Here is a 21,663-nt window from a genome sequence, read left to right on the forward strand (position 1 = left end):
TTATTTTGTTCCATTGCACCATGCTTGTTTGAGTCCATCTTGATGCCCAAATAGTTGATGCAAGAGTGCTATAAAATGTTAGGTGTTGATTCTTATCAGTTTATGAGCATTTGTCATTTTTGCCATGATTATTGTGTGCTGCATATGAGCATGAGCTCTACATGTGTTTTGGGATATGCCATGCCATACTTATAGGGGTGTATGACATGTATTTTTGTGATCAATGTGGTGACTAGAACAAGCATGCAAAGTAGCTCTCATGTTATTGTTGATTTCAGGGACTTAGAATTTCACTAAGTCTTTGCTCTGTTGTTATTTTTATGCCATGTATTCATGTTGCTAGAGTGAGATCCATGCCTCTTTTGAGTATGTTTAGTAAGGATGATTTGGACATATGGTTATGCTCTATCCATCCATGCCCCTATTTGCATTTATGGAGGGCCCTAGCATGACTCAATCTTGCTCTACTTTTGCTATAAAATGTTCCTGGTAGATTGTTTACGTGTTAATCAATTTTGCCAAGGTCGTTGTAGTTGATCCATGCATGCTATGAGATTGTTATTGCCATGGTTAGCTTCTTGATCATGTCTTCTTGCTATTTCTATGCTTATCTTGTCATGCAATGCATTGTGTTGAGTGAATCGAGCTCGCAAACGTGCCTTCATAATTCTGTTTATGCCATGTCCAGTTTTCTGCTAAGTCTGAATCTGTTAACGAAACTTGCTATGTTTACATGGGTGCCATCGTATTTTATGTGCCCTTTTGGCTTTTGGTCAGTAAGGGACTTTTGTTATATGCTTTGAGTAGATTCATGCCATGCCTTTGTTTGCTATGTTATGTTCCTGTAGCATGTTGTTATCTTGCTCTAAGCATTGCTTCCTGATGTTAGTTCCTGACATGTTAGTATTTTCACCAAGTCTGTGATGCTGATATCTTTTGCACTTTTTCCATGCTTGTTTGAACCTTCTCTTGTGTGATTTAGCCGTAGCTCAGTGTTCATCTTTTGTCAAGCATCTTGAGTAGATCACTGCCATGTGCTTTGTTGCTATGTTGGGGTGCAGTAGCTTAGTTTCTTGTTGCATTCTAGATGGCATTGTGCTGTTAATCGCAGAATTGTGCCATTCTTGTTTTGCTTGCCATTTGCAAACCGTGCATCCGATTCCAGTGATCTTTATATCGATTTCAACCAAAATCAACTCATCTTTCCAGCGGCACTCTTGGTTTGCCAATTTGAGGCCTGGTTCAATCTTTTCCTTCCGGAGCTCGCATATGCATTGCATATCACATCCCGCATATCATGCCATGTTTTGCATCATGTTGCTTGCGCATTGCACCGTGGTTGATTGCGGTTTCCTTTGCTTGTGTTCTTGCCTTGGGTAGAGACAGGAGACGAGTTCATGATCGAGGAACCCGTTGAGTACGCTTACGAGGATCAAGCTTTCGTCTTCTCTGAGAACATTGCAGGCAAGATGATCATACCCTCGAAATCACTTCTATCTTTGATTGCTAGTTGCCCGCTCTATTGCTATGCCGTGATACCTACCACTTGCTATATCATGCCTCCCATATTGCCATGTCAAGCCTCTAACCCACCTTGTCCTAGCAAACCGTTGTTTGGCTATGTTACTGCTTTGCTCAGCACCTCTTATAGTGTTGTTAGTTGCACGTGAAGATGAAGTTTGTTCCATGTTGGAACATGGATATGTTGGGATATCACAATATCTCTTATTTAATTAATGCATCTATATACTTGGTAAAGGGTGGAAGGCTCGGCCTTATGCCTGGTGTTTTGTTCCACTCTTGCCGCCCTAGTTTCCGTCATACCGTTGTTATGTTCCTTGATTTTGCGTTCCTTACGCGGTTGGGTGTTATGGGAACCCCTTGACAGTTTGCTTTGAATAAAACTCCTCCAGCAAGGCCCAACCTTGGTTTTACATTTGCCTAACAACCTATTACCCTTCCCTTGGGTCGGCCAACCCAAGGGTCATCTTTATTTTAACCCCCTTGGGCTAGTGCTTGTCTAAGTGTTGGTCCGAATCGGGCAGCCTGCGGGGCCACCTCGGGGCAACTCGAGGGTTGGTTTTACTCATAGCTTGACCTATCCGGTGTGCCCTGAGAACGAGATATGTGCAGCTCCTATCGGGATTTTTCGGCACATCCGGGTGGCTTTGCTGGTCTTGTTTTACCATTGTCGAAATGTCTTGTAACCGGGATTCCTAGCCTGATCGGGTCTTCCTGGGAGAAGGAATATCGTTCGTTGACCGTGAGAGCTTGTGATGGGCTAAGTTGGGACACCCCTGCAGGGTTTTGAACTTTCGAAAGTCGTGCCCGCGGTTATGGGCAGATGGGAATTTGTTAATATCTGGTTGTAGAGAACTTGACACTTAACTTAATTAAAATGAATCAACCGCGTGTGTAGCTGTGATGGTCTCTGCCCGGCGGAGTCCGGGAAGTAAACACGGTTCTTGTGTTATGCTTGAACGTAAGTAGTTTCAGGATCACTTCTTGATCACTTCTAGTTCACGACCGTGCTTTGCTTCTCTTCTCGCTCTCATTTGTGCAAGTTAGCCACCATATATGCTTAGTGATTGTTGCAGGTCCACCTCAGTACCTTTTCCTACCCATAAGCTTAAATAGTCTTGATCGCGAGGGTGTGAGATTGCTGAGTCCCCGTGACTCATAGATTACTTCCAAAACCAGATGCAGGTGCCGATGATTACCAGTGCATGTGACGCAACCCAGCTCAGATGGGAGCTCGATGAAGATCTTGTTCGTTGTGTTGTTTTGTTTCCAGTTGATCAGTAGTGGAGCCCAGTCGGGGCGATTGGGGATCTATTGCATTAGGGGTTGTCTTTCTTTATTTGGTTCTGTAGTCGGACCTTGATTGTATTATGGATGATGTAATGCCATATTTATGTATTGTGTGAAGTGGCGATTGTAGGTCAACTCTTTATCCCTTTCATATGCAGTACATGGGATGTGTTAAGATTACTCCTCTTGCGACATGCCTACTATGCGGTTATGCCTCTAAGTCGTGATCCAACACGTGGGAGATATAGCCGCATCGTGGGTGTTACAAGTTGGTATCAGAGCCTTCCCCGACTTAGGAGCCCCCTTCTTCATCGAATCGCTGATGCTGTTGAGTCTATAACAAAATGTTTTGAGTCTTAGGATTATATATATCGGAGAGTAGGATTCTTTTTACTCCTCGGTCCCTTCGTCGCTCTGGTGAAGCCTCCTGACGTAGAGTTTTGACTCTTCTCTCCTCAATTTTCACTAAAAAATTTATGATCACGCGGGTATCTTGGAATCGTTCCGATGGTTTTGTGACGAGAACATTGTTCTTGGTGCCTCCTGACATTTAGGGGTTGTGCCAGTGTCCCGGGGAGTTGAGCTCCGAGGTGTTGTCGTCACAATTTTATCGTTGCAGTTCTGGAATACCTAAGTTTCGCCGACATCGAAAATCTCTTTTATGCAGTTGTTGGTGAGATAACCTCGACGCCACCCAGTACTAGGGCGGGAGTTCGGGAGTATTGCCATAACTCGTATAAGGGATGCTTTTCGAAGGTTGAGGTTAATGATTTCCGAAGGTTTCTTGGTTATGTGTTGAAGGATGGATACAGCTGGATGTAGGAATTGCTAGTTTGGGTGAGATATTATGCTTCCCCTATATCCCCAACACCTGATTGCATAACCAGAAAGTTTCGGGAGTTTATAAGTGGGAATTCAGTAGCCCTTAGGATATCTTTCCGACAGATGCATGATATGAGATTGGGGTTCGACGTCTAGTGGCCCGCCTATCCACGGTTGGTTTTAAAGTGGTCTCGTTGTGTCTTAAAGAGTCCTTGGCTATGCTGACTCGGGGACGCTTCGTATGTCATGTGCACTGCCTTGTACATGATGGTGTTGTACGATCGAGCCCGTGTGGGCCCACCATGAAAACTTCGGACGAAATCTCTATCATATGTTTGTTCTGGCTTTTTCTGCAAGCCAATCCTTTGTTTTATTTTGAGTTGTGGTATTCGAGTTGCTTCAATGTCAAGTGTTGATTCCATACCTTCCCTAAGCGGTGTTCTCATATTTCTATGTGAATACTAATCCTTCTTGATCATCGAGGTTGTCATCTCAATTCTATCTACCAATCGGTGTCTCCTCTTCAAGTGGATCTGATCATTTCAACATCCGCAAGATCACCTCTCGGTTTTCCCAACATTGTTCATTTCATCTGTCCCCAAGTTGCATTTGTTTTCCAGCCCTCCCACCCTTTTTTCTACAAGGACTCATATATCTTAATCTAGTATCCATTTTTATTGCTATGAAGTCTCTCCATTCTTTTACGTCAATATTCTTATCCGGTGTTTCTTATGAAGATACTAATAGAGCTTCAAGTTCATCATTCGTCATTCTTTTCTTCTCCGGTGGATTCAATTCAAGCTTTTAGTGTTGATCATATTCCTTTCCTCGTTTCAAATGCTTTCTCATGCCGGTGCACCTCTTAATCATTCCCCGCTTGCTATTCAATTGCTCCAGAGTGCTGAAGATATCTCAGAAGGCTCATCTTGTCATTCAAGATCCGTTCAAGTTATTTCGAGGTCTTATCTTACTCAAGCCATTTAATTCAACCGGTGCGATCTCTTTTCAAAATAATTCCAAAGGTGTTTCTTTTGAGTGGGCCCTAACCCACAGGTCTTTTTCCAGGATCTTACCTGACTCTTCTTATTTTCCCGAGGCTATCCTCAAATTTCTTTTCAAAATTTGACGTAAGAATGAGTTATCATTAGTCAAATGCCTTTCTCCAAGATCTGTCAAATTCTTATCACCGTTGGCTCAACCTTTAAATTCGTCATCCCGGAGTATCTCAATAATTCATGGTGGTGTTTCTCGTCGTCATTCTTAGATTTTGAAGATCGAAGAAGAGTTTTCCCTTAAATCTTGTTCCCTTCTATCAAAGATTTGTGGTTCTAGATTGATGCCATCCTCTCATATTTTTTTCGATTGTGAGAATTCTTCCATCCATCTGGAGCATTTCATGAGTTGTTTTCATTTCTTTCCTCCGAAGGTCATCAGTTCAGAAGTATTACTCATTCTCAGCTTTCAGCTCTCATTCTCCAAATCTTACCGGTGCTTCATTCAAATATCCTCTAATCAGCTCGTGGTCTCTTCGTTCTCTTGTATCTAAATTCCCTCAAGTATCTTCATTCGTTCTCTAATTCTTACCGGTGATTCATCCCTTTACTTCGTTCATTTTCAATTCTTACAGTGGTTCGTTCAAGATCTCTCTTCCTTCTTTGTCATATCAATTCATTTGTTCTTTCCAATCATACCGGCGGTTCGTTGAAGACCTTCTCAAGTTTGCACTATATCTATCTTAATCCTTTCTACAAGAATAAGTTGTATGCAGTCTGTTGCTTGTCATCAATTTAATTGGTGAAGGATAAGCATAATGTAATTCTTATTCTTGTTTCATTGAGTAAATTCAATTCCTGCTTTCTAGAGTGGTTCATCATATCACATTCTCGGTTCGAGATGCTTTATCTTTTCTTTTCAAAGAGTTCCAAGCTCTCGCAATTATATCACCACGAAGATTCATCTAAATCATTGCAAGGATTCACCTTATATTCTTAACTTCTCTTTCGTTTGATCTTCTTTTTGTTACCGGAGTTCTTCATGGAGGCTCTACATGATGGTTCATCAAGGATTTAATTCCTTCTCGAAGTGTTCATTGAGATTCTTTTCAGAGGAGCTCAAGTTTTCTTCTTCTTGTAATCCGGAGTGCAATTGTTCTCCCTTATTTTTTGAGGTGGTAATATATCATTCTTCATTCACAAGAATGAGGTATTTAAACCCATCACTTTCTTCCATGGAGTTATCTTGGTATAAATTTCACCTAAAGCCTTCCCTAAGGATTGTTGCTATTTATGGTGCTCATAAATGACCCAAGTTCTTCTTTTATCCTCCCGGTGAAATAAGCTTCTCATCTCCTTGTTGATATCAATCCAATCTATTGTTTTTTGTTAGTGGCAGAATTTCATCTCATAATTTTGAGATGTCTTCCATAAGCCCACATCAAGTTTATCCTTTCGTTGTTGATAATCCAACGAATCTATTCTAGCATTTGTTGTAAGCGTGCTCTCTCAAGATCTTGTTTCCTTCCGTCCATTCCATTCCATTCTTTCATTTCTTCCGGAGGCATTGTGATGTTTCTCTTTTCTCTCATCATCTCAAATGGTGAGGATCGTGTTCTTTCCTTTGCTTATCCATTCAACCAGACTGTTGTGTCATTCCTTCAATCTCTTTTCATCTTATCAAGTTTTCCTTCTTTTTTGTACCGAAGTGTTGTCCAAATTATATTATTCTTATTCTTTCTCTATCTTGTTTTAACCGGAGTGTTGTGTCTATCATTCCTCTTCTAACCGGACTCTCATCCAAGTGCTTTCTTTTTGCCAAGCTCATATTCTTTACCTTTCATTTTCTAACCGGAGTGTTGTCGTAATTGATCTTTATCGTTCCTTGTACATCTCGTTTCAACCGGAGTGCTTGCATATACTTCTTGTCCATTGCAACACTTTTCTTACGTCCTTCAACCTACAAAGGTTCTCGTTATGTTCCTTGTTCCCCTTTTCTAATGGAGAGTTATAAACTTTGTTCATCTCTGTCGTATTCCTTCTTTCAAGTTGTTCAACCTCTCAAGGTTCTTGGATTCACTCGTTTGTCAAAGAAGCAACTTAGTTTTACCTCTTATCTTCCTCTTCCGTTTTCCCTCCGGTGCCATCCTAGATCTCGGGACGAGATCCTCTCGTAGTGGTGGAGTGTTGTAACGCCCCAAGACCGTTGTGCCAGGTGTCTTCCAGTTATTCGATGTTGTTGCCTTGTCATTTGTTTGCGTGTCATGCATTTCATATCATGTCATCATGTGCATCTCATTTGCATACGTGTTCGTCTCATGCATCCGAGCATTTTTCCCCGTTGTCCGTTTTGCAATCCGACACTCCTATGTCCTCTGGCGCCCCCTTTTGCCTCTTTTCGTGTGCGGGTGTTAAACTTTCTCGGATTGGACCGAGATTTTCCAAGCGGCCTTGGTACACCACCGGTAGATCGCCTGTTAAGTTTCATGCCATTTGAAGTCCGTTTGATACTCAGACGGTTAATCGAGGAACCGTATAGGCCTCGTGTGTGTTGCAGTCCAACACCCCTCTAAAGTGGCCCAATAACCCATCCAAACCCCCTCCATCTTCTCGGCCGTTCGGTCATGATCGCGTGGCCGAAAACCGCACCTCATTTGGACATTCCTACCTCCCTCTACCTATAAATATGTCTCTCCCTCAGAAATTTCGGGTCCAAACCCTAGATCCAACCTTCCCCTCCGCGCCGGACGCGTCCAACTCCGCCGGACATGTCCACCACTGCGCACCGCCCCGCCGCCGCTTCTCTCCACCGCTCCCTGCCGCTGCTCAGGTCGCCGCCGCCTGCGAGCGCCGCCCCGCCTCCATCGTCGTCCGCCGCGGTCTTCACCCGGCGCCGCGCGCCTCCACCGACGCCCGCCGGACCTGCTCCGGCCACCTCCTCTGGTCGTCGGTGAACCGTGCTTCCCCGCGCGCCACGTCCTCGCCCGGATACGGCAAGCTGCCGCCGGATCTGCCCGTCCCCGACGCCGCCTCGACTTCCGCGCCTCGTCGGAGACGAAACTGGACCAGATCCACCGGGATCTCAACTAAACGCGTCGCCCGCACCTCGGATTTCTCCGTCCCGGAACCACCTCGTCCCGCGTTGACTTTCGCGGAGGTGAAAATTCCACCAAGTCCCAGATTTGTGCAATTTTATGCCTCTGTTCATCATGTCATAACTTTGTGCTCGCTACTCCGTTTTGCATGCATTAGATATCAAAATGTTCATCTAGATGTGTTCTTTATTTTGTTCCATTGCACCATGCTTGTTTGAGTCCATCTTGATGCCCAAATAGTTGATGCAAGAGTGCTATAAAATGTTAGGTGTTGATTCTTATCAGTTTATGAGCATTTGTCATTTTTGCCATGATTATTGTGTGCTGCATATGAGCATGAGCTCTACATGTGTTTTGGGATATGCCATGCCATATTTACAGGGGTGTATGCCATGTATTTTTGTGATCAATGTGGTGACTACCACAAGCATGCAAAGTAGCTCTCGTGTTATTGCTGATTTCAAGGACTTAGAATTTAACTAAGTCTTTGCTCTGCTGTTATTTTTATGCCATGTATTCATGTTGCTAGAGTGAGATCCATGCCTCTTTTGAGTATGTTCAGTAAGGATGATTTATACATATGGTTATGCTCTATCCATCCATGCCACTGTTTGCATTTATGGAGGGCCCTAGCATGACTCAATGCTCTACTTTTGCTATAAAATATTCCTGGCAGATTGTTTATGTGTTAATCAATTTTGCCAAGGTCGTTGTAGTTGATCCGTGCATGCTATGAGATTGTTCTTGCCATGGTTAGCTTCTTGATCATGTCTTCTTGCTATTGCTATGCTTATCTTGTCATGCAATGCATTATGTTGAGTGAATCGAGCTCGCAAACGTGCCTTCATAATTTTGTTGATGCCATGTCCAGTTTTCTGCTAAGTCTGAATCTGTTAATGAAACTTGCTATGTTTACATGGGTGCCATCATATTTTCTGTGCCCTTTTGGCTTTTGATCACTAAGGGACTTTTGTTATATGCTTTGAGTAGATTCATGCCATGCCTTTGTTTGCTATGTTATGTTCCTGTAGCATGTTGTTATCTTACTCTAAACATTGCTTCCTGATGTTAGTTCCTGACATGTTAGTATTTTCACTAAGTCTGTGATGCTGATATCTTTTGCACTTTTGCCATGCTTGTTTGAACCTTCTCTTGTGTGATTTAGCCGTAGCTCAGTGTTCATATTTTGTCAAGCATCTTGAGTAGATCACTGCCATGTGCTTTGTTGCTATGTTGGGGTGCAGTAGCTTAGTTTCTTGTTGCATTCTAGATGGCATCGTGCTGTTAATCGCAGAATTGTGCCATTCTTGTTTTGCTTGCCATTTGCAAACCGTGCATCCGATTCCGGTGATCTTTATATCGATTTCGACCAAAATCAACTCATCTTTCCAGCGGCACTCTTGGTTTGCCAATTTGAGGCCTGGTTCAATCTTTTCCTTCCGGAGCTCGCATATGCATTGCATATCACATCCCGCATATCATGCCATGTTTTGCATCATGTTGCTTGCGCATTGCACCGTGGTTGATTGTGGTTTCCTTTGCTTGTGTTCTTGCCTTGGGTAGAGCCAGGAGACGAGTTCGTGATCGAGGAACCCATTGAGTACGCTTACGAGGATCAAGCTTTCGTCTTCTCTGAGAACATTGCAGGCAAGATGACCATACCCTCGAAATCACTTCTATCTTTGGTTGCTAGTTGCTCGCTTTATTGCTATGACGCGATACCTACCACTTGCTATATCATGCCTCCCATATTTCCATGTCAAGCCTCTAACCCACCTTGTCCTAGCAAACCGTTGTTTGGCTATGTTACTGCTTTGCTCAGGCCCTCTTGTAGCGTTGTTAGTTGCAGGTGAAGATGAAGTTTGTTCCATGTTGGAACATGGATATGTTGGGATATCACAATATCTCTTATTTAATTAATGCATCTATATACTTGGTAAAGGGTGGAAGGCTCGGCCTTATGCCTGGTGTTTTGTTCCACTCTTGCCGCCCTAGTTTCCGTCATACTGGTGTTATGTTCCTTGACTTTGCGTTCCTTACGCGGTTGGGTGTTATGGGAACCCCTTGACAGTTTGCTTTGAATAAAACTCCTCCAGCAAGGCCCAACCTTGGTTTTACATTTGCCTAACAACCTATTACCATTCCCTTGGGTCGGCCAACCCAAGGGTCATCTTTATTTTGACCCCCCCGGGCCAGTGCTTGTTTAAGTGTTGGTCCGAACTAGGCAGCCTGCGGGGCCACCTCGGGGCAACTCGAGGGTTGGTTTTACTCGTAGCTTGACCTATCCAGTGTGCCCTGAGAACAAGATATGTGCAGCTCCTATCTAGATTTGTCGGCACATCCGGGTGGCTTTGCTGGTCTTGTTTTACCATTGTCGAAATGTCTTGTAACCGGGATTCCGAGCCTGATCGGGTCTTCCTAGGAGAAGGAATATCGTTCGTTGACCGTGAGAGCTTGTGATGGGCTAAGTTGGGACACCCCTGCAGGGTTTTGAACTTTCGAAAGCCGTGCCCGCGGTTATGGGCAGATGGGAATTTGTTAATATCTGGTTGTAGAGAACTTGACACTTAACTTAATTAAAATGAATCAACCGCGCATGTAGCTGTGATGGTCTCTTTCCGGCGGAGTCCGGGAAGTGAACACAGTTCTTGTGTTATGCTTGAACGTAAGTAGTTTCAGGATCACTTCTTGATCACTTCTAGTTCACGACCGTGCTTTGCTTCTCTTCTCGCTCTCATTTGCGTAAGTTAGCCACCATATATGCTTAGTGCTTGCTGCAGCTCCACCTCACTACCTTTTCCTACCCATAAGCTTAAATAGTCTTGATCGCGAGGGCATGAGATTGCTGAGTCCCCGTGACTCATAGATTACTTCCAAAACCAGTTGCAGGTGTCGATGATTACCAGTGCAGGTGACGCAACCCAGCTTGGATGTGAGCTCGATGAAGATCTTGTTCGTTGTGTTGTTTCGTTTCCAGTTGATCGGTAATGGAGCCCAGTCGGGGTGATCGGGGATCTATTGCATTAGGGGTTGTCTTTCTTTATTTGGTTCCGTAGTCGAACCTTGATTGTATTCTGGATGATATAATGCTATATTTTATATATTGTGTGAAGTGGCGATTGTAAGCCAACTCTTTACCCCTTTCATATTCAGTACATGGGATGTGTTAAGATTACCCCTCTTGCGACATGCCTACTATGCGGTTATGCCTCTAAGTCGTGCTCCGACACGTTGGAGATATAGCCGCATCGTGGGTGTTACAGCAACACCTCACCCCCTCTTGATAGTATTGGCTTTTCCTATGGACTCAATGTGATATTGGTTCACTAAAATGAGAAATGTAGAGTCTTGTGCTTTGAGCTTGAGCCAATCCTTTTGTCCTTAGCATTGTGAGGGGTCCACTTTCTAATCCATGGCAATCATTGAGCTTTCCTGAAATATTTATCTTGAAATAGCATTAGCTCAATGAGCTATATGTTGTTAGGAATTACCAAAACCACCCACGGATAGTTGCACTTTCACATGTGGCTTCACCTCCCATGGCAAACTCTGGCTCGCCGGGAGGGGTCGTCGCTTCCAGAGATCGTCGCCCGATCATGTCATCGCTTCAAGAGATCGTCTCTCTATCCGGTCGTCGCTTCCAGAGATCGTTGCCCGACCCTATCATCGTTTGTAGGGATGGGGATGCCATCACCAAATGAGGCGAAATCTGGCTCGCAAATACGGGACGTCCATTAGGAAGGTTTTGGCAGTATACATGGAAAGACTACAACTTGATATGTGGAAGGTCTAGGCTGTATACGCAGAAAGACTACAACTTGATCATGAATTATGATATGATTTCTGCTATACATGGAATACATGTTATGTACAAAAGGAAAAGAATCCGATGTTATGTAAAGAAGGAAAATAATTCGATTCCCTTCTTTTGGTTGAATAAAAACCAATGGGCTACCGATTTTTTTGGTTCTAAAAGGAGTAGAAAAAAAATCAGGCATGTGGGGGAGGGGCGTTCGGTGGGCGGGGGGAGGGGGATCGAGGGGAGTCCTAACGATGCTACGTACAAACTCCCCAATTAGGAGTAGATATAACTCCTTGTCATAAATGGGATAATTAAGTTGCGCTCCGGAAAGTTCTCGCTAACGTATGTGATTGGGTGCTTCTCTTGCATTAACACGCCGCCTATGCTGTTACTGAAGGAAATATGCCATAGAGGCAATAATAAAGAAGTTATTTATATTTCCTTATATCATGATAAATGTTTACTATTCATGCTAGAATTGTATTAACTGAAAACTTAGTACATGTGTGAATACATAGACAAAACAGAGTGTCCCTAGTATGCCTCTACTTGACTAGCTTGTAATCAAAGATGGTTAAGTTTCCTAACCATAGACATGTGTTGTCATTTGATGAACAGGATCACATCATTAGAGAATGATGTGATGGACAAGACCCATCTGTTAGCTTAGCATAACGATCGTTAAGTTTTATTGCTATGCTTTCTTCATGACTTGTACATATTCCTATGACCATGAGATTATGCAACTCCCGAATACCGGAGGAACACCTTGTGTGCTATCAAATGTCACAATGTAACTGGGTGATTATAAAGATGCTCTACAGGTGTCTCCGAAGTTGTTTGTTGGGTTGGCATAGATCAAGATTAGGATTTGTCACTCCGAGTATCCGAGAGGTATCTCTAGGCCCTCTCAGTAATGCACATCACTATAAGCCTTGCAAGCAATATGACTAATGAGTTAGTTACGGGATGATGCATTACAGAATGAGTAAAGAGACTTGCCGGTAACGAGAACGAACTAGGTATGATGATACCGACAATCGAATCTCGGGCAAGTAACATACCCATGACAAAGGGAATAACGTATGTTGTTATTGCGGTTTGACCGATAAAGATCTTCGTAGAATTTGTAGGAACCAATATGAGCATCCAGGTTCCACTATTGGTTATTGACCGGAGATGTGTCTCGGTCATGTCTACATAGTTCTCGAACCCGTAGGGTCCGCATGCTTAACGTTCGATGACGATTTGTATTATGAGTTATGTGTTTTTGGTGACCGAAGTTTGTTCGGATTCCCGAATGAGATCACGAACATGACGAGGAGTCTCGAAATGGTTGAGAGGTAAAGATTGATATATTGGAAGGTAGTATTCGGACACCGGAAGGGTTACAGAGTGTATCGGGTACATACTGGAGTACCGGAGGGGTTACCGGAACCCCTCGGGGAAAGATATGGGCCATATGGGCCATAGGAGGGAGGCTAACCAGCCCACAAGCGGTTGGTGGACTCCCCACAAGGGATGAGGCCGAATTGGACTAGGGAAGGGGGCACCACCCCCTTTCCTTCTCCTACTCCCTCTCCTTTCCCCCTTTTCCCTCCATGAGAAGGAAAAGAAGGGGGGCCGAATCCTACTAGGATTGGGAGTCCTAGTAGGACTCCCCCCTTATGGTGCGCCACCTTGGGCAGGCCTCCTCCCTCTCCCTCCTTTATATACGTGGGCAGGGCACCCTTTGGAGACGCAACAATTGTTCCAAGCCGTGTGCGGCGTCTCTCTTCACAGTTTGCTCCTTCGGTCATAGCGTCGTAGTGCTTAGGCGAAGTCCTGCGCGGATCACATCACCATCACCGTCACCACGCCGTCGTGCTGACGAAACTCTCCCTCGACCCTCTGCTGGATCAAGAGTTTGAGGTACGTCATCGAGCTGAACGTGTGCAGAACACGGAGGTGCCGTACGTTCGGTACTAAGATCGGTTGGATCGCGAAGACGTTCGACTACATCAATCGCGTTAACCTAATGCTCCCGCTTTCGGTCTACGAGGGTACGTGGACACACTCTCCCCCTCTCGTTGATATGCATCTCCTAGATAGATCTTGCATGATCGTAGGATTTTTTTTGAAATTGCATGCTACGTTCCCCAACAGTTACCACTAGCGTCACAATGCACTTCAAAAGTTTTATTAAAGATAGGGCCATGAGGATGACCGTAGGATGCTTCGCATCACATGGTGGGCGGTTGCGACCATGTTCCGGCATCATCTCGTAAGGGCCTGTCATCGCTAATGATCCTCGCCGCTTGGTGGCTTTGGAAGCATTGCAATGGATGCATATTCGATGACGACCGACCTTCGGTCACCCACATCTTCATCATCATCAAAGACGAGGTGCGCCTATGGGCTAAGGCTGGCGCCACCGGACCCCGACACTTAGTTGTTGGGGGGCTGAGCAACCCCCCATTCTTTTTTCTGCTCTTTCGCTTGCCACCATGCCTACTTACGCACATGGCTTTGTAAGTGTTTGTAACCCCATGCTACAACTCTCCTTCTATCAATGAAAAAAAAGGTGATTGGTGTTGCTCTTATTCTATTTGTTTGATGGCATATGACATGTAAAATAGTGCTATCTTAGAAGTGCTCACGTAGGATACATGATGAGATGGAAGAGAGAGGAATCATAAGAAAATGTTTGTGTTCTCTTATTTAAGAGATGATTTTTTAACACAATATGTCTCAGCACGGTTTTAAAAATAACTACGTACTATTGAACATAAGGCTAAAAGATGATCATGACAAAACTTAAGATACATCTTAAGTTTTTTTATCATCTCTAAATTACATGCAAAAACTTAAGATATATTTTATCAACCATGTCCATGCCTCTAGCGGGATCCAAACCGTGAGATTCCGATCTGACCGTCCATGGCGGCCAAACAACGTCACCAGCGGCTGCGGCAGTGCCCCATTTTAGTTGCTTTCTCGCCGCACGCCTTCGCCGTCGCGGCGTTTCACAGACACAGCAAACGCTGCTCCAAGCAGCGGCTTCACCACCGACCGGCAGCAATGGCGAGGACGACCAACGGGTGGGCACGAGGGTTGCTGGCGTTCGCGGCGGTGGCAGTCGCGGTGTCAGCGGGGCGGCGGTACAGTTGGGACGTGGAGGCGGCGGTCGCGGTGTTCAGGCGCGGGAGGGGCGCGCTGGGGCCCTGGGCGGCACCCGCTTACGTCGCGGCCCACGCGCTCACGCTCGCGCTATGCCCACCCTACGCCATCTTCTTCGAGGGCGCCGCTGCGCTCTTCTTCGGGTTCCTCCCTGGCGTTGTTTGCGTCTTCTGCGCCAAAATCCTTGGCGCGTCGCTCTCCTTCTGGATCGGCAGGTCGAGACACGCCTCCTTCGTTTTACTACATCCCTGCCTTTTTGTTGTGTTAGATCAAGTGTTTTGGGCTGTGCATGGGAGTCGAGATCTATCACCGCTACCTGTGTGTGTGTGTGATCTCAAATTTTGAGGCTTTTTGTCACCGATCGTGGTGCCCAGGTCAATAATGTTGAGAAGAACGATGTTCCTTGCTTGCTTACGTCTTGGAGTTGGAACGTTACATGATTCCTTGCTTCATGTTGAATCGCTGCAACCTTGACTCATATGGTCATGCAAATATCATAAGGTTGGTTCACATAGGCACAGGATCAAGAGGGATTGTGACGCCAAAAATATCCATTCTGTTATGAATTTAATAAATTGTAAAAGGGGTTATCCACAGAGGAAAGTTTGGGTTGTGATGAAATAGAGAATCCCCAGTTGCACTGACGTAGCACCTTCCCATTGTCCCTTGCCGCTCTGACGCAGCTAATTCCACAACCCCCAAGCTCTACTTCTTGCGCCTAGAAACCACCATCGCCGTCGCCGCCACCGCCGCCACAACATCGACACATCATCCACCCGCCGGCGAAGAGACACCTACTTGCTGCTTCATTGCTCCGATGATGAACTTCTCGGTGCGCCCCTTCGAGTTTGCTCGGGTGAGCTCTCACTATGAGAGGGCCTGATCTTCGCGTCTGGAGGCACATCATAGTGGTCAACGACCATCCTGTCAACCATGATAGCTGGTGACAGTCAACCCTCCTGTTGACGTATAAATGTATTGCCTAGTCTCTTCCATCAGTCTTTTGGTTGCATTGGAGCATGCACTTCTACATGGTATCAGAGCCAAGAGCTCTTGAGTTCAAAACCCGGTTGGCGCAATTAAATTGGCCCACTTTCGGTCCACGTTTAGGCCTGAGGGAGCCACACGTGAGGGGGAGTGTTAACGTATAAATGTATTGCCTAGTCTCTTCCTTTAGATTGGTCTTTTGGTTGCATTGTCTAGAGCATGCACTTCTACACCCCCATCAGAAGGGTTTTTCGGTTTTAGGCTTGCTGAGGTGTGCCACATTATTAGGGATGGTTTTGAGTTTGCAGTTCTTGATGATTTTGTTTATCCGTTTGGAATCGGTTGTATTGCACTTGAGGATGTCAATATCCGTTATAATCTGATCAGAGAGAGCCCCCACCCATTCACTGAAGATTCATCGCTTTCTTTACTCCCGCATGATCAAGGACTGGAATGAGAACACCTGCTTTTGAGTATGAGGCTTGGATTGTGTTTCTGGCATTCCCGTTTGACTATTAGACAGATCACTACGTTCACAAAGCAGTGTCAAAATTTGGGAAACTTTGGCTTCGCCGTAGGCATAATAAGTCTATGCCCCCATAGTCTGCTGCTCACTTGTGTGGGGTTTGCTTCCTGGATTGGGGAGATCTTGGCATGTTCCTGTGTATGTCCTTAATGGCAAGAACATCACACCGGGCGTGGTTGACAATGAAGATGTCCCCCCACTGCTAAACGCATCACCTCATCCGTATGAATTACCATATTGCATGCCCATGCAGTAGGCTAGGATTGATGCAACGGAGGCACAAATAATTCAGGCAGAGGCAGCCTGGAATGCTGTTCCATGGGATCATGAGGGTGTGCAGGACAATGGCTGTTTTTTTGCCAGTAATCCCCCTTAGTATACTGGTTTTAGCTTTAGAAGGTTCTTTGGATATTATAGGTACAACATTCAGGACAATCTTTCTGATGTCTGGTCTGAATATGCTGAGGTGGAAGATGCAACTGACAATTTTATTAATGGTGTGTACAATGCGCAGTTAGTTTTTGTCAGGGCTGGAGGTGCATCCTCAACACTCATGATTCTGTTTGATGTACCTCTGTTGGGTTGGATTGGCTGTATGATAAAATTAATCTACACTCCTCTTATCACAGCCGCACCTGTTCTGGGGGAGCATGTTTCCTTCTCAACCCATTTGCCCTTATCAGAACACAGGTTGATAGTGTTTGCTTGGCTATTATTAACAACATTCGTCCTGAGAACCATAGCTTTGGTTTCTGCTTTGGCACTCGCTTGGTTGATGGATTTGTGCTGGATTTTGATGTTTGGCGGTCTGCTACTCATTACTTGGAGTTCTTGCCAGCTCATGGAGGCAACACTTTCAATTTGAACTGTCCCGGGCCTCTCAACGCGAGTGGTCGTTTTTAATGGACTTTAGATCAAGGGGCTTCTACAAAGGGGACTGGTCTTGTTGGGCCTCTTGATAGCCCAAGTAAGCGAAGGGAAGAAGTTTTGGTCCAACTGTCAAACCTAAACTCTCCCACGCATGTCTCTGAACATGTGGTTGAGCGTGCTGTTGGTGTTCAGACCTCTGAGCCTGTCGTGGTTGCTCCTCTTTGGACTGCACTGCAGAATGCGGAACACAATGAGCAGCTCCATGTTGACACGACATACCTTAGGCGCAGCTCTAGTTCGACCAGATATGATGGCTTCAAGGTCAACCGGCTGACTCATAAGGAAGTAACTGCTTCCAAGGTCAATGACAGGAACGTGTCGGCTGCTAGGCCACCTGCCAAGGCCAAGACTGCCCTACTTGGCTCGACTGGTGTTCAGTCTGCCGTTCGTGATTGGATTCCTCGTACCACCATTGTCACTATGCAGAATGTTGGCACCAGGATGTGTGATGTCCCTCCCGAGGAGCTCTCCCTGAAGAAGCTGCTAGCCAGTCTTCAGGATGGCTCATCTTTGTCCTCCCCCAAGTAGTTCCATGCCAAGATTCAAGAACTGGAACGTCCTTTGCTGGAACGTTCGGGGAATGAACTCTGACGATAAGCAACTAGCTACCTGAAATGCTATTGATATAAGCGGTTGTGCTATCGTTTGTTTGCAAGAAACTAAGCGCTAGTCTTTTGATCGATCGTTTATTAAGTAGTCATGTCCTAAGAGATTTGATCAGTTTATCTCCTCTGCTGAATAGTGTTGTTTTCGATGGGGTTAGTGTGTTTACTGAATCCTTTGCGCTGGGTGTGCATTTTACCTCTACACAATCAAACACTTCCTTGAAACTGGTGAATATCTATGGCCCTTGTGGTGGCTTGGATAGGGAGCTTTTTACCTCAGGCTTTTTGATCTTGATATCCCAGATAATGAGGACTGACTGCTCCTAGGTGATTTAATTTTCATCCTTAGCCCTGAAAATCGTAATAAACCTGGAGGTAATGCCAATGATATGCTTTTGTTTCATGATTTCATCCGCACCCAATCCCTTATGGAATTGCCTATCAACGGTAGATCGTTTACATGGACATGCAGAACTTGCCCCCTCTTGAGCAACTGGACTGGTATTTTACCTCTGTTAATTGGACCTCTAGTTATCCTAATACAATAGTGTTGCCATAGTGCAAACCAGTTTCAGATCACGTGCGTTTTGTAGTCTATTGAATCTGCAGTGCCAAAAAGCAAAGTTTTTAGGTTCGGAAACTTCTGGGTGGATCATCATGGCTTTCATGAAGTGGGGCATTCCTCCTGGTCCAAAACCTTGCTTTGCAAAAAATTAGCTGCCTTGCTCATAAAAACCTAGTGAGATTGAGATATACTCTCAAACATTGGAGTAGAGGTATTTCCCATTTATAGTTGCTTATTGAAAACACCAATTGCTTATTGAAAACACCAATTGGGCTCTGCTGGAAATTGATGACCTAGAAGAGAGAAGGGAACTCACCACACCTGAATGTAACTTCAGGGCTATTATGAAAAATCATCTGTAAGATTGCTGAACTATAAGCAGCCATAGGAAAAAACGTTGTATGGTGCGACACTTTCAGTTCAGAGATGGTAATACAATTTTCTCATGCAATAGCAACTGAACGACATCGTTCTGATTCCATTGCTTCTCTGCAGCTACCTGACAACACTGTAGTGACAGACCATGTTGGAAAGGAGGCTATTCTGTTTCAGGCTTTCAAGGAAAGACTTGGTCAGTCTGATCCGGTTAATATGCTGTTTGATTTGGTTTCGGTCATGACAAGAGTGGATGGGCTTTGAGGACCTCTCTATTCCATTCATGCATGAGGAAATTGACAATGTTGTGAAGGAGATGCCCTCGGATAGAGCATCGGGCCCAGATGGATTCAATGGGTGTTTTCTGAAATCTTGCTGGCACCTCATTGAGCAAGACTTCTATCAGCTTTGCATGGATTTTCATGCTGACATCTTGACCTTGAGTGCCTAATGCCGAGCTTATTACTCTTGATTCCCAAGACCCATTCATCAGAAACTGCTAGCGACTTTCGTCCTATTACATTGCTTAACTGTTGTATGAAGATTATCACGAGGCTTCTTGCTAACCGTCTTCAGAAAGTGATCTTACGCATTGTTCATAGGAACCCATATGGCCTCCTTAAAGGGCGCACGATCCAAGACTATCTGGCATGGGCGTTCAAATTTATTCATCAATGTCTGAGAGAGATTATTATTCTTAAGTTGGATTTTGCCAAAGCGATTGACATGATTGAGCATGAACCAATGATTGACATTATGAAGCACATGGGGTTTTATGAGAAGTGGTTAGGCAGGATCAAGTGTATATTCCTATGTTTTTAAGGCGACGCCTTACCGCCTTAGGGAGGGGGGGCGCTTTGGTGCCTAGGCGACGCCTAGGCGGGCGCTTTGGACGCCTAGGCGCCCAAAGCGGTCGATTTTCCAAAGCGGAGGGGGAGCGCTTCGACGCCTAGGCGTCGCCTTAGGGACGCTTTAAAAACATAGGTATATTCTCCTCTAGCAAGTCATCTGTTTTATTGAATGGCACCCCTAGCAGACAGTTTGTTTGCAATGGTGGAGTGCGACAGGGTGATCCTCTCTGGCCGTTGATCTTTGTGCTTGCGGCTGATCTCTTGCAGACGGTGATCAAGAGTTGATGAATGACTGGATCAAATTACTCATTCCATCGGCTGATGCTAATTCCTAGTGACTCAGTATGTCGATGATATGATTATGGTGATGTTGGTGTAGCTGTGCCTTGTTCAAGCTAGCCGTATGAAATAGATCTTGGTAAAATATGTAACATCCATTGGTCTCCACATCAACTTCCAGAAATCCACTCTGATCCCTTTGAATGTGGTGCCAGGCTAGAGTTATCTAGCCAGTATCTTTGGATGTGTGCTTGGCTCGATCTAGTTTACTTATCTGGGTTTACCCATGGGCACTACTCGACCCACTGTTTCTAATATTATGCCGTTGGTAGCTTCCATGGAGAGAAGGCTCGCCACCATGACGTGTCTGCTCTTCTATGGGGCCAAGCTCACTTTGATGAACTCGGTGCTTACCTCCTTGGCCATTTATGCGATGTGTACTCTCAGTACAACCAAGAATAGTTGAGCATTTGGACAAGTTGATGCCTCTAGAGAAAGAAAACTGGTGATGGAATGAAATGTAAGTCTCTTGCTGCCTGGGATGTGGTGTGTCAACCCAAAGATAACGATAGTCTAGGGAGTTATCAACATCAAAATACAGAATCAGGGGTTGTTGCTCAAATACCTACATAAATTCTACTCCCTCCGTTCCGAATTACTTGTCACAGGTATGGATGTATCTAGATGTATTTTAGTTCTAGATACATCCATTTTTATGACGAGTAATTTGGAACGGAGGGAGTATAACAGAGAGGACGTGCCTTGGCTGCAACTCATCTGGGCAACGTATTACGAGGATAAAATACCACATGCTAGCTCGTCTTGGTGGAGAGATGTGTCTTAATTACCTGATGACTATAGAGGAGTCACTAAAGTGGATGTTGGCAATGGTTATATTGTCCTTTTCTGGAAAGACTTGTGGCAAGATGATATGCTTCTGACTCACACCCCAGAGCCTACTCTTTTGCTAGGGCTGAGGATATATTTGTTCTGGACATGCTCTCAGCAAACACTGTAAGTGAGATTTTTCACCTACCTCTTTCCTTGCAGGCCCCTCTTTTCCTGCAGGCCAGGCAAGAGGTTCAGCATCTTCAGGACCTGAGTGCACAGGTCAACCCTAGCAGTGAGAATCATGATGTCTAGATATGCATTTGGGGAAAATCATTTTCTTCTACAAGGTTGTACTCCTGTTGCTTCAATGGTGCTCAGGCAGATTAAGGGTGTGTTTGGTAGGGTGCATGGAGGGTGCATGAGGGCAAAAGTTCCCAATCCGACCCACTTTTGCTTGTTTGGTAGGGTGCATGGGCTCATCTGAGCTATGCTCATCTGATGCATAAAAGTGGCCTCAGCCATGCTCATCTCATGCACCCCAGACAGGGTGCATCGAGGCAGCTATGCTGGCCCTGACACTCGTCCCCACCGACCAGACCACGTCCAGATATGTTTATTTTTTCAAAAAGAATCAGAATTTCAAAATTTGTTTAAATTTTCGAAAAACCTTAGAATTTCAGAAAAAATGAAAAGTTTGAATTTCAAAATTGTTTAAATTTTCAAAAAAAATCATAATCTCAAAATTTGTTTGAATTTTCAATAAATATTTGAAATTTCAATTTTTCTAAAAAAATCGTAAATGTTCGGAATTTCAAAAGGAAATCAAAATTTGTTTGAATTTTGAAAAAAATAGAATTTTATTTTTTTTATAAAATTTTCAAATTTTGTTTAAATTTTCAAAAAAAACTCGTAATTTCAAATATGTTCAAATTAAAAAAAGAATTTCAAAATTTATTTTAATTTTCCAAAAAAGTTTAGAATATCAAATTTTATTTAAATTTGTGTTGAGATTTTTTCGATTTTGTTCATCATT

At 44.5% G+C, this 21,663-nt stretch overlaps 1 pseudogene; it reads left to right on the forward strand.

Moving 5' to 3' along the window:
• The first annotated feature begins 14,407 nt into the window (after positions 1-14,407).
• LOC123085925 (uncharacterized) overlaps positions 14,408-21,663 on the forward strand; it is a 29,987-nt pseudogene continuing 22,731 nt past the window's right edge.

The sequence above is a fragment of the Triticum aestivum genome, chromosome 4A, assembly GCF_018294505.1.
Source record: "Triticum aestivum cultivar Chinese Spring chromosome 4A, IWGSC CS RefSeq v2.1, whole genome shotgun sequence".
Lineage (NCBI taxonomy): Eukaryota > Viridiplantae > Streptophyta > Magnoliopsida > Poales > Poaceae > Triticum > Triticum aestivum.